This window comes from Littorina saxatilis, linkage group LG11 (genome assembly GCF_037325665.1).
Source record: "Littorina saxatilis isolate snail1 linkage group LG11, US_GU_Lsax_2.0, whole genome shotgun sequence".
Lineage (NCBI taxonomy): Eukaryota > Metazoa > Mollusca > Gastropoda > Littorinimorpha > Littorinidae > Littorina > Littorina saxatilis.
In genome coordinates this window covers 6,789,911-6,802,749 of record NC_090255.1, presented here as the reverse complement: position 1 = coordinate 6,802,749, position 12,839 = coordinate 6,789,911, and the positions used below count along the sequence as shown (strand labels likewise).

At 41.5% G+C, this 12,839-nt stretch overlaps 1 long non-coding RNA gene across 2 annotated transcripts in view; it reads right to left on the bottom strand.

Moving 5' to 3' along the window:
• The window catches only part of LOC138979652 (uncharacterized), a 58,006-nt gene that overhangs the window by 22,196 nt on the left and 22,971 nt on the right, over positions 1-12,839 (bottom strand). The window contains exon 1 of one of the 2 annotated variants that reach the window (XR_011460076.1): positions 8,482-8,526. The exons of the other annotated variant lie outside the window; for it this stretch is intronic. This is a non-coding gene — a long non-coding RNA (uncharacterized lncRNA). Of the gene's footprint in view, positions 1-8,481; positions 8,527-12,839 lie in introns of those variants that run through there. 2 annotated transcript variants of the gene reach the window in all.

Genomic DNA, 12,839 nt, shown 5'->3' with positions numbered 1-12,839 from the left:
GCCAGCTCATTTATAAATAGAGCGAATAAAATTGGACTGCACACGTCTCCTTGCTTCACACCTTTTGTACAGTTAATGAAATCTGTTAGTTGAGCACCACATCGTATTTTAGCCTTAACCACTGCATACATACTTTTAATACATCTATACAACTTTCCCTTTATACCATTTTTAATCAAAATTGGCCAGAGCAATCTGCGTGAGATACTATCAAAACATTTCTCAAAATCAATGAAAGCTACATAAAGTTTGCGATTATTAGAAAATTGTTTCTGTACAGCAGCAAGCAGAGTGAAGATGTGGTCAACAGTAGAATAATTTTGTTTGAAACCAGCCTGACATTCACCTGTAATATTATGTAATTCAGTCCACTCTTTAAGTCTATTATTAACAACAGTGCCATACAATTTACTACATATATCACACAATGAAATTCCCCTATAGTTGTTAGTATCATTTATATCTCCTTTCTTAAATAACGGTACAATAACTGAATCGTACCAGTTCTGTGGATAGATTCCCTCATCAAACAGAGAGAGAGAGAGAGAGAGAGAGAGAGAGAGAGAGAGAGAGAGAGAGAGAGAGAGAGAGAGAGAGAGAGAGAGAGAGAGAGAGAGAGAGAGAGAGAGAGAGAGAGAGAGAGAGAGAGAGAGAGAGAGAGAGAGAGAGAGAGAGAGAGAGAGAGAGAGAGAGAGAGAGAGAGAGAGAGAGAGAGAGAGAGAGAGAGAGAGAGAGAGAGAGAGAGAGAGAGAGAGAGAGAGAGAGAGAGAGAGAGAGAGAGAGAGAGAGAGAGAGAGAGAGAGAGAGAGAGAGAGAGAGAGAGAGAGAGAGAGAGAGAGAGAGAGAGAGAGAGAGAGAGAGAGAGAGAGAGAGAGAGAGAGAGAGAGAGAGAGAGAGAGAGAGAGAGAGAGAGAGAGAGAGAGAGAGAGGTGTGCAATGGGTGGAGGGAGAGAGAGAGAGAGAGAGAGAGAGAGAGAGAGAGAGAGAGAGAGAGAGAGAGAGAGAGAGAGAGAGAGAGAGAACCACAACAGCATCGGTTTTATCCAGAAAGACCGACACTGTATGGCTTCTCTCCTGAGTGTGTTCGCTGTTTGGCGCTTGTCCTAGTTTGTTCGCGGTGAATTCTGCTTACAACAGGTGTTTTATCCCCCACAGATAACTTCTACTTGTAGTTTATTTCCCCCTTCTCTGCTGAAAAGATTAAAATTGGGAGTTTTGTGCGAAAAGACAGCTGCTGTTTAGAAATAATTATGTCGGCTCACTTTATATAATTATATTCGCAGTGATCCACGTGAAAATAATATCTCGTTTCAATAAGCATGACTGGTTACTGCGGAGATTTGGGTTATATTGATTTAATTTTTTTTTTTAATATATATATTTCTCCCATTGTTACCAGTGACAAAATTATTCAATCCCATAAACTTCGCACGGCGCTCATGGACTTTTCCACAAATTATTTTTAATGTCAACTGTCGGCCTCTTCAACATCACTCTGTAAGCATGCACGCGCTGGTATGTTTGTAAATCTCCTGAAAAATTAGTGAGTCACAGCAGTGTTTGTCTGTGTGGACGGCTGGTTGAAAACTTTACCATTGCCGAAGGCGCTGGCTCTTCTTGCTGTGTATAGAGAGATTCTGATTTTATTTCACGATGGCAGGTTTGTGCGTGTTTTGTCGTGTAAACAGACTCCTGAAAGAAGGCAGTTTTATCTGTAGGCTGTGAAAAGGATTGCAGGGAGGAGTTTTCATGCAGCAGAATGTATTTTTTGTCTGGAATTTGTTTCCCCCCTGTACCGTAAACTACCTCGTAAGCGCCCAGTATCGAGCTAACGCCCCAACACCTACTGGGTCAAAAAACGGTGTATTGGGTACTGTACCCTGTAAAAGCCGTACACCTACATTTGGACCAACGGTGCAAACATATGTTTGTTTCTTTTTAATGTTTGTAAAAATCCGCACGCAATACGTACAGTGAATAATGGGTATATTCTGTTGAACAGATTCTACAGCTTCGACTCAAAGCAATTTGCAACCATACCGCTGATGTGAGTATTATGGGTGGAAAGGTTCGCAGTTGGAGAATGAAACCACCCAAAATCAATAGAGATTTCTGTTTGGAATTGCACCTTTATTTGTTTGTTTGTTTGTTTGTTTGTTTGATGGTTTTCCTTGATAACGACTTCCACCCAGTTCAGAACTTGCTTGGGCATGACTGACTTTCCTCTTTACAGAGATTCCACAGATTCAAATATGGATGAGAAATGTTCTTGCACTTTTACGCTTGCAAGTGCATACCGCGCATTGTACTCTCTGTCTGTCCGCCTGTCTGTCTGTGTGTCTCTATGAACTTTATGTTAGTCGGCCTGCTCGTGTGTATGTGCGTGTGTGTGTGCGTGTGCGTGTGTGTGTGTGCGTGTGTTTGTGTGTGTGTGCGTGTGTGTGTGTGTTTGTGTGTGTCTGTGTGTGTGTATGTGTGTGTGTGTGTGTGTGTGTGTGCGTGCGCGTGCGTGCGTGCGTGTTGCGCGCATGCTTCTGTTGCGTGTGATATAATTATATATATGAATGTGTGTGCGTTGACAGTGTGTGCTTTTGCATGCACACGCGTGCGTGCATCTGTTTGTGACTGCTCAGTCGAATGAAACCACCTGGCTTTTGCTTCGATTCACCTATCATTTAAAGATGACCTACAGTTTTATAGTTATACTGCTGACGTCAACGACCTAGGTTATAGGTTATAGATGATCTACAGTGTTATACTGCTGATGTCAACGGGCTAGGTTATAGATGATCTACAGTTTTATACTGCTAATGTCAACGGGCTAGGTTATAGATGATCTACAGTTTTATACTGCTAATGTCAACGGGCTAGGTTATAGCTGATCTACAGTTTTATACTGGCAACTGCTGATGTCAACATCCTAGGTTATAGATAATCTACAGTTTTATACTGCTGATGTCAACGGGGCAGGTTCAACGCCCATTTGTGATTTGAAAACAGTGGAATCAGCATTGAAAGACTGCCTAGAATCTTATAAATTCATGGTGAAGAAGTCTTAAAATGTGGATAAGTTTACAGAGTTTATGAACAGATAATCTTGAAATTTAAGGTCTTATAAGAATGGGGGGGGGGGGGGGGGGTGTCACTGTAATCCTATTATGCCTCATTGGATTTTACGGCTCACGTCCTCGACCGAAGGTTCAGCACTCTGTTATGATTTACAGTGGGACCCCCCCCCCCCCCCCCCCCCTTTACGACCTTAACTTTTCAGATGTTCAGTTTATAACCTCTGTTAAGGCCACACCAAAAACATAGTCTGTTTACGGTATCCCGACCGACCCTATTTTTTCGCGCGACCCTAGACTTTTTGGGGGGGCATTTGGGGGAGGGAAAAAAAGAATTTATTTAATTTTTTATTTAAAAAAAGTCTTTGTTTTTTGGCAAAATAACTTAAAAATATGGTTTTTTGGAGGGGGAAAAAACCGACCTACCGACCCTATTTTGTTTGTCTATGTTACCGTAAACAGACTCTTTTTTTGGGGGGGAGTCTAATATACCTCCATTTTAAGTTAAGACCTGATTTTCTCAGATTTGTGGAGGTATTAATAGGGAGGTTCCACTGTACTTTTTATTCCCGGACTCGACACCCTCGTCCTTGCTTTTGACCTTGCTACCTCTTAACATGTTTTCGCGCCCTACTTTCGGTAAGCCCTCCCGCTAAGCGAGAAATGATGGCTTCTGTGTTTTGCTCCGACAGACAGGGGTGTAAAATTACATGGAAGATATATTTTGCGCCTTTTAGTTTTCCTGCTTTTTAAAAAAAAAATTTTTTTTTAGAAGATTTGTGTTATAATAATAATAATAATAACGGGCATTTATAAAGCGCCTTATCAGAACTGAGGTCCTGGAATTCCAATTAGACGTAGAATGTGGGATAAGATTAGGTTAGGAGAACTTGAGATTCACTGTTGTTCACAGGCCTCGGTCTTCCGTTATTGGCGCATTTTTTTAATTTTTAATCTGACGCATTGGTTTAAACAAGTTTATTCAGTAAATTCCATTGGTACTATTACCGCATACATGAAATAAGGAACATGGAGCACAACAAGCTAAGCTTATGAGCGTACTCTTAAAAGCATTGTTCGATGGATTGTCCGATAGTTTTGATAATTATGTAGGAGTTCTCCTGAATTTTTCTTTATTCATTTGTTTTGTCCTCAGGACATTATGATCCATACGTAGTATATATTTTCAGTCTAGGTCCAACTCTTGAAACAAACAAGAAATTCCTACGAGGTAGGAAAAACACCCCCGTCAAAGGGAAATAACCTTCTCAGTTGGTGGCAGTGACTGAGTGAGAATGGTTATTTCCCTTTGACCATGAAGATGTCCCTCTATAAGTCCTTGTATAATTTTAATCCACCAATAACTCGCTAACCGTGTGTTTGACTGGTCCCAATTTTTGTAAGGACCGTCTCAGGAATGTATAGAACCTGTTCACCAAGTTTGGTGACGATCGGTCCGTTCATTCTTGAGATCTAAATGCGAACACAAACAAACAAACAAACACATCGAGCGAAGCCTATACACACCCCTATACCGGGGGTGTAAAAACTGGCAGCTAGGTCTAAAGCTTGATATTAATTAGGTCAAGTCACTGGGAGCTAGGTCTAAAGCTTGATATTAATTAGGTCAAGTCACTGGGAGCTAGGTCTAAAGCTTGATATTAATTAGGTCAAGTCACTGGGAGCTAGGTCTAAAGCTTGATATTAATTAGGTCAAGTCACTGGGAGCTAGGTCTAAAGCTTGATATTAATTAGGTCAAGTCACTGGGAGCTAGGTCTAAAGCTTAATATTAATTAGGTCAAGTCACTGGGAGCTAGGTCTAAAGCTTGATATTAATTAGGTCAAGTCACTGGGAGCTAGGTCTAAAGCTTGATATTAAGTAGGTCAAGTCACTGGGAGCTAGGTCTAAAGCTTGATATTAATTAGGTCAAGTCACTGGGAGCTAGGTCTAAAGCTTGATATTAATTAGGTCAAGTCACTGGGAGCTAGGTCTAAAGCTTGATATTAATTAGGTCAAGTCACTGGGAGCTAGGTCTAAAGCTTGATATTAATTAGGTCAAGTCACTGGGAGCTAGGTCTAAAGCTTGATATTAATTAGGTCAAGTCACTGGGAGCTAGGTCTAAAGCTTGATATTAATTAGGTCAAGTCCACTTCGTGAAGTCTACTGCACGGGGCTTTGGCACTGAATTTCCGTTATCAAATAACCAAAGGGAAGTAATCGCTCTTAATGCATACGTCTGTATGCATTAAGAGCGATTACTTCCCTTTGGTTATTTGATACCTTAACATCGCTCTGCCTCATTCTGTTTGAAATTCTAACTGAATTTCCGGTTAAAAGACTTAGCGAACTCTTCGCAAAGTCAATTTGGAACTCAATGAGGAAGGCCTTAAGAGATATTATCTACCTTTTGTATTGACTAGTACAGATACCATACCTACGATCAGTGTTATGTAGACAGCGACGTTTAAAAGATGCTTGTTATTCCGTCCCATTCAAACGATTTTGTGAAACACCACAGGTCTGTCCAGGTTAATACTGATGCGCCATATCATTATTAGAGAAAGGGTTTTGGTATATATATTTCAACCCCTTTACTAAATTTTGATTGGACATAGTCGAAGGCACGTAGGATCAAGTTTGCTAAGGAGTCCACAGGCTAAACGCATTCCCATAGTCCGGACGAAGTCAAAGATCATGTGACGAAAATGTCAAACATATTGATGAAAAACTGTAGCCGTGAGAGTGCCGCCTCAACTTTTGCAAACGGTATATCACTTAATGACTTATGTCGATGTCCCGTTTGCTCGAATTTGACAATTTTCTTCGGTTAAAGCTACAACAAGGATGGGACTCCGCATGTTAAGAGAGTGTGTTGCCGGGGACGAGCGTCCATTTTGAACTTCTATGTCAGTTAATACCTATATCGTTGCCAAAAAAATAGTGTCTGCAGTTCTGTTCCAAACTCGTTTCAGACCGCGCGTACCGATGTTGGTCATACGTACAAAACATGGTCATTGTCCCGTTGAAAGCTGGATTGATTGATCGTTTTATGTTGCAAGTCTTCATTGAATACACAGTACAACAATACCCTTTTGTGTTCAGTCATGGCTCCAACGACAGGAAACGGTTCCTGGAAAGACATGCATAGTTTCCAAAGCTTTTGAACGTCCGTGGACAACCTGGCTTTTAGCCAAAATCGATTGAATTTAATTCTTGAAATGAGAAGTCACCTGCAGTGTGTATGGCGATTGGGAAGAGAGATCAATATATCATTTTAAAGCCTGCTTTGAAGAGTGGGTGTTTTTTCTTCACAATGTAAGTCTGAGAAAATTTCCGTTTTTTTAAATGTACCTAATCTACAGTGTAGAGCACGTGAAGGGACAGAGTTATAGCGTCAGCGTTCACAATACAGTCGAGCCTGTCATAGCGACCACCTCTCAATCACGACCACTCCCCCCGCGGGTTAGGGGGAGTCCCATAATGGATGGGACGAGAAAGAATTTACCCGATGCTCCCCAGCATGTCGTAAGAGGCGACTAACGGATTCTGTTTCTCCTTTTACTCTTGTTAAGTGTTTCTTGTATAGAATATAGTCCATTTTTGTAAAGATTTTAGTCAAGCAGTATGTAAGAAATGTTAAGTCCTTTGTACTGGAAACTTGCATTCTCCCAGTAAGGTAATAAAAAAATTATATTGTACTACGTTGCAAGCCCCTGGAGCAAATTTTTGATTAGTGCTTTTGTGAACAAGAAACAATTGCCAAGTGACTCTATCCCTTCCCCCGTCGCGATATAACCTTCGTGGTTGAAAACGACGTAAAACACCAAATAAAGAAAGAAAGAAATCACGACCACCTGCTCATTGAGGCGACCCCAAAGAATGCCCGATGAGGGTTGTTTTCTATAACGACCACTTGTCAACCACGACCACTTTTGTTCAATCATTGGCTGGTCGTTATAAACAAGTTTGACTGTATTTACTGAAGATGACATGCCTCCCAATACAGGCCTTCACACACCCCCATTTTCCGCTTATAAAAGAATCAGGCCACCTTCACGCATCCTAAAAGGATACACCTCAGAAATTCTATTTGTACGATTCAGAATGCACTGCACTATTATTAAAGGGCGTCTTTCAGCGAAGAAGGATCTCCCCCCCCCCCCCCCCCCCCCCCCCCCTTTCCCCGTCGCGATATAACCTTCGTGGTTGAAAACGACGTTAAACACCAAATAAAGAAAGAAAGAAAGAAAGCGAAGAAGGAAGAACAACTTTTTAAACAGATAGGCGGGGGTAGGGGGGGAGGAGGAGGGGGGGGGGGGGTGTGTAACAAGATCTCATGAATGGCAACTACTGGTTTTCGGCGTAAAATACACGTGCACAGCTAACGCCACGGTCTCATGCAACTCTTGCGTTTTACACGAGGTAAGGCCTAAAAAAAAATAGGTGTGGTTACGGTAACCCGACCTACCCTAATTTTAGGGGCCGATCCTATAACTTTTTATTACATTTGCAAAAAAAATAAAAAAAACGAGTGCAAAAAACGCAATGAAAGCGAAAGCGCCCGAGTCGCACACTTATTTCCCTGTCAAGTAGGTTTAATTTGTACACATTAGAAAAAAAAGTTAACCAAAAAAAAAAGTGATTGCCTACCTACCCACCCTATTTTTTTTGGCTATGTTACCGTAACCACACCTATTTTTTTTTTGGCCTAAGGTTTATGTTAACCGGAAAGCAGACACCGTTTTACAAGTCTTGTGACATTTTTTTTCTTCAAATGTATGGACAGTGGTACTCAGTGTCGTTTGCTCCATTAGGTTATGGCATTGTAGTTTTGTACGGTTTTGTATCCCTAGTGATTTTTTTAGTATTTCGTTCAAAGTGATATACTTTGTAACTTGATACTTTCTTTTCTTTTGAAAAACACGGTTCTCCGTGGGAAAAATTACACCAATCATTGGTGTGGGTGTGGACATGGGATTTTCAGTTTCAAGATAACTAAACTTTAAACAAAAACAAAAAAAATTATAGTAAAATGAGTACAGATGCAAACAAAGGACTCGGGCATCCTATGGTCGCAAGCGTCAAGGCAGCATCTTTTTTTCTTTCACGCCTTTTTCTAATTAAAGGAACTGAACAGTCTTTGCGGTGTATCTGTCAGAAATAGAAGATGAATGAGAAACGAAACACAGAAATGGCAAAGATCGACCCAGCTTCATCTGCAAAACGATCTGTAGGCGCATAAAGCTTTGAACACACATAACTCTCCCTTGCTTTAATACACAGTGGTATGCATTTACAGCGATTAGTTCCCTTTGTTTGTCTGATCCTACAAGAAAAACAGCATTCTGCCTCTTTCTTCTAACTTATACCTTCGAGGCAACACAGTGTTACAACGTTTCCGTCGCGATATAACCTTGAATGGTTGAAAACGACGTTAAACACCAAATAAAGAAAGAAAGTTACAACGTTTGTGTTTGTTCGTACAAAACACACAAACAACAGTCTTGATCTAAGGATTTGTCCGGCCAGGAATAAAAGCTGATTCTTGTATGCCTCCGGTTGCAGGAGATTGGTTATGCATAACTGTCACTTATCTTACCACACATGTTGTATGCATTTATAGCGCTTACCTCCCTTTGTTTCTCTGAGGTTTGAACACACATTTTCCAGATGGCTTTACATCACTCTTTAAGTTGCATTCCTTTTTGTGTCAACGACCGGGAAGACTGCCACGGATGTAGCTGTTTTGGCTTTAGTTGCACACTCCTTCCCGTTTAAAACGATTCGACTCGACTCCTCAGATCTGCCGAAGATTGTACATACATGGGATAAGACTATCCCTCCACTTGGTCACATACCGACATTCAACAATATCAGATCTGGCCAAAATTGAACATGGGATAAGATTATCCCTCCACTTGGTCACATACCGACATTCAACAATATCAGATCTGGCCAAAATTGAACATGGGATAAGATTATCCCTCCACTTGGTCACATACCGACATTCAACAATATCAGATCTGGCCAAAATTGAACATGGGATAAGATTATCCCTCCACTTGGTCACATACCGACATTCAACAATATCAGATCTGGCCAAAATTGAACATGGGATAAGATTGTCCCTCCACTTGGTCACATACCGACATTCAACAATATCAGATCTGGCCAAAATTGTACATGGGATAAGATTATCCCTCCACTTGGTCACATACCGACATTCAACAATATCAGATCTGCCGAAGATTGTACATGGGATAAGATTATCCCTCCATTTGGTCACATACCGACATTCAACAATATCAGATCTTCCGAAGATTGTACATGGGATAAGACTATCCCTCCACTTGGTCACATACCGACATTCAACAATATCAGATCTGGCCAAAATTGTACATGGGATAAGATTGTCCCTCCACTTGGTCACATACCGACATTCAACAATATCAGATCTGGCCAAAATTGTACATGGGATAAGATTATCCCTCCACTTGGTCACATACCGACATTCAACAATATCAGATCTTGCCAAGATTGTACATGGGATAAGACTATCCCTCCACTTGGTCACATACCGACATTCAACAATATCAGATCTGCCGAAGATTGTACATGGGATAAGATTATCCCTCCATTTGGTCACATACCGACATTCAACAATATCAGATCTGGCCAAGAGTGTACATGGGATAAGATTATCCCTCCACTTGGTCACATACCGACATTCAACAATATCAGATCTGGCCAAGAGTGTACATGGGATAAGATTATCCCTCCACTTGGTCACATACCGACATTCAACAATATCAAATCTGGCCAAGATTGAACATGGGATAAGATTATCCCTCCACTTGGTCACATACCGACATTCAACAATATCAGATCTGGCCAAAATTGAACATGGGATAAGATTATCCCTCCACGAGGACACATACTAAAAATTAACAATCTCATTGCTTTCTGTTTATAGTAAGAATTGTTTAACATGAATTGATTACTTTTACTTTTACTTTTTCAAAATAAATTCATAAATTAAAAGTTCTCAGTCTGCACAGGAAGCAGTCTGGATGTTGAGTGTGGGTATGTGTCTAAGTTGAGGGACGTTCTCAGAAATTTTGTTTCTTTGTTTGCTTAACGCCCAGCCGACCACGAAGAGCCATATATTATTATTCTGACACCGGACCAACCAGTCCTAGCACTAACCCCATAATGCCAGACGCCAGGCGGAGCAGCCACTAGATTGCCAATTTTAAAGTCTTAGGTATGACCCGGCCTGGGTTCGAACCCACGACCTGCCGATCACGGGGCGGACGCCTTACCACTAGGCTAACCGTGCTGGTTTCTCAGAAATGCCTGGACATTTATATCTGCGAGGGCTAGATAATATGATTCGTTTTTCACGAGGAATGTGCCTGTGAGATTGCATGCCCTTGCTTGGTGCGCAGCAAACTGGAACCTTGAATCGTGGTATATGTCTGAGTGGAACCATGTTGTTCTACCATATATAAAAGCCTACATAGATCCGTGAAGGGTATGTGATATGATTGGTTTCACGAGGAATAGGCCTGAAACATTGCATGCCCTGGCCTGGCTTGGTGCAGCAAACTGGCACCTTGACTCTTGGTATATGTCTCAGTGGAGAGATGTTGACAGTTGTTCTTTAATATTAAAGCCTGGAAAGATCTGTGAAGGGTAGCTGATATGATTGGTTTCACGATGAATAGGCCTGAAACATTGCATGCCCTTGCTTGGTGCAGCAAACTGGCACCTTGACTCTTGGTATATATATGTCTCAGTAGAACGATGTTCTCCTATCGTATATATAAAGGCCTGGACGTCTCTGCGGAGGCTAAGTCAGATATGAATCGTTTCATTAGGAATGTGCCTGTAAGATTACACGCCCTTGCTCAGTGCAGCAAACTGGCAACTTTACCCTTGGTATATGTCTGAGTGGAACGAAGTTCTTCTTTCATGTGAAATCCTGGGCAGTTTTGTGAAGGCTACATCAGTACTAGATGACATAATTGGTTTCACTGGGAATGCGCCTAAAAACATTGCATAATACATTAAACTAGCATCTTTATCCTTGGTATATATATATCTGTCTGAGTGGAACTATGTTCTTCTATCGTATAAAGGCCTGGACGCCTCTGTGAAGGCTATGTGATATGATCGGTTTCGCAAGGAATGTGCCTTTAAACGTTGCCCTTGTACGTTGCCCTTGCATGGCATAGTAAACTGGCACTTTTATTCTTGGTCTGTGCACTCTTGTGGGTACTCTGATTCGCGTGTGTTTTTGTGTGGAGTGCGAGTGAAAATAGCTTCTTTCACTGCTTGTAATACCATTTCAGTGCTGGTGGGCGAAATGTGGGTCGCAGGGGGGGGGGGGGGGGGGGTGAGGGAGGAAGGGAGAGAGAGAGAGTCAGAAATGGATATTATATCTCTACCTATGTGTGTGTGCGTCTCTCTCTCTCTCTCTCTCTCTCTCTCTCTCTCTCTCTCTCTCTCTCTCTCTCTCTCTCTCTCTCTCTCTCTCTCTCTCTCTCTCTCTCGATTGTTATTTTGTTGAACATTTTGTACTAGTGTTAACGGATGTGTAGCTGATTTGAGCAACTTAATTCTCAAAATGAAAGGTTTAACTATGTCAATGTAATTTTGTAATTTTTTAGTTCTCCTTATATAATTCCTTAAATACACATAGTGTTGCAATCCATACAATGTAATTCTGTATCTTATCTCATTGAAGTTTTATTTTTTATGTCCGTCTGTCTTTATGTGTTGTATAAAGGACAGGTTGGAAGAATAGGCTTTGCCTAAAACCTTTATCCTTTTGTAATAAAGTTCTGAGTCTGAGTCTCTCTCTCTCTCTCTCTCTCTCTCTCTCTCTCTCTCTCTCTCTCTCTCTCTTTCTCTCTCTCTCTCTCTCTCTCTTTCTCTCTTTCTCTCTCTCTGTTAATCGTTTGCTTGTACATCGTTTGTTTTTATTACTTCTTTAATTGATATTCCAACACTTTTAAAACGTATTATCATTAGATTAAACCCTCCCATGGGCGAGGGCTGGATGTAAAAAAGCACCTGTTTGCTTATGCCAGTACCCTCGTAAAATAAAGAATTTGTCATTGTCATTGTCATCTCTCTCTCTCTCTCTCTCTCTCTCTCTCTCTCTCTCTCTCTCTCTCTCTCTCTCTCTCTCTCTTTCTTTCTTTCTTTCTTTCTCTTTCTCTCCCTCTCTCTCTTCCTTTTTCTCCCCTCTCTCTTCCTCTCTCTCCCTCTCTCTCTCTCTCTCTTTCTCTCTCTCTCTCTCTCTCTCTCTCTCTCTCTCTCTCTCCCCTCGGCCTCTCTCTCTCTCTCTCTCTCTCTCTCTCTCTCTCTCTCTCTCTCTCTCTCTCTCTCTCCCTCTCCCTCTCTCTCCCTCTCTCTCTCTCTCTCTCTCTCTCTCTCTCTCTCTTTTGTTCACGGCCCTGAAGTGATCTTAAAACTTACAAGGTTTAACTATACAGTGGATCTGAAAGACGACCAGTGCCTGTCTTGCACGTTCACACACACACACACACACACACACACACACACACACACACACACACATACACACACACACACATACACACATACACACACACACACATACACACACACACATACACACACATACACACACACACATACACACACATACACACACACACACACACACACACACACACACACACACATACACACACACACACACACACACACACACACACACACACACACACACACACACAC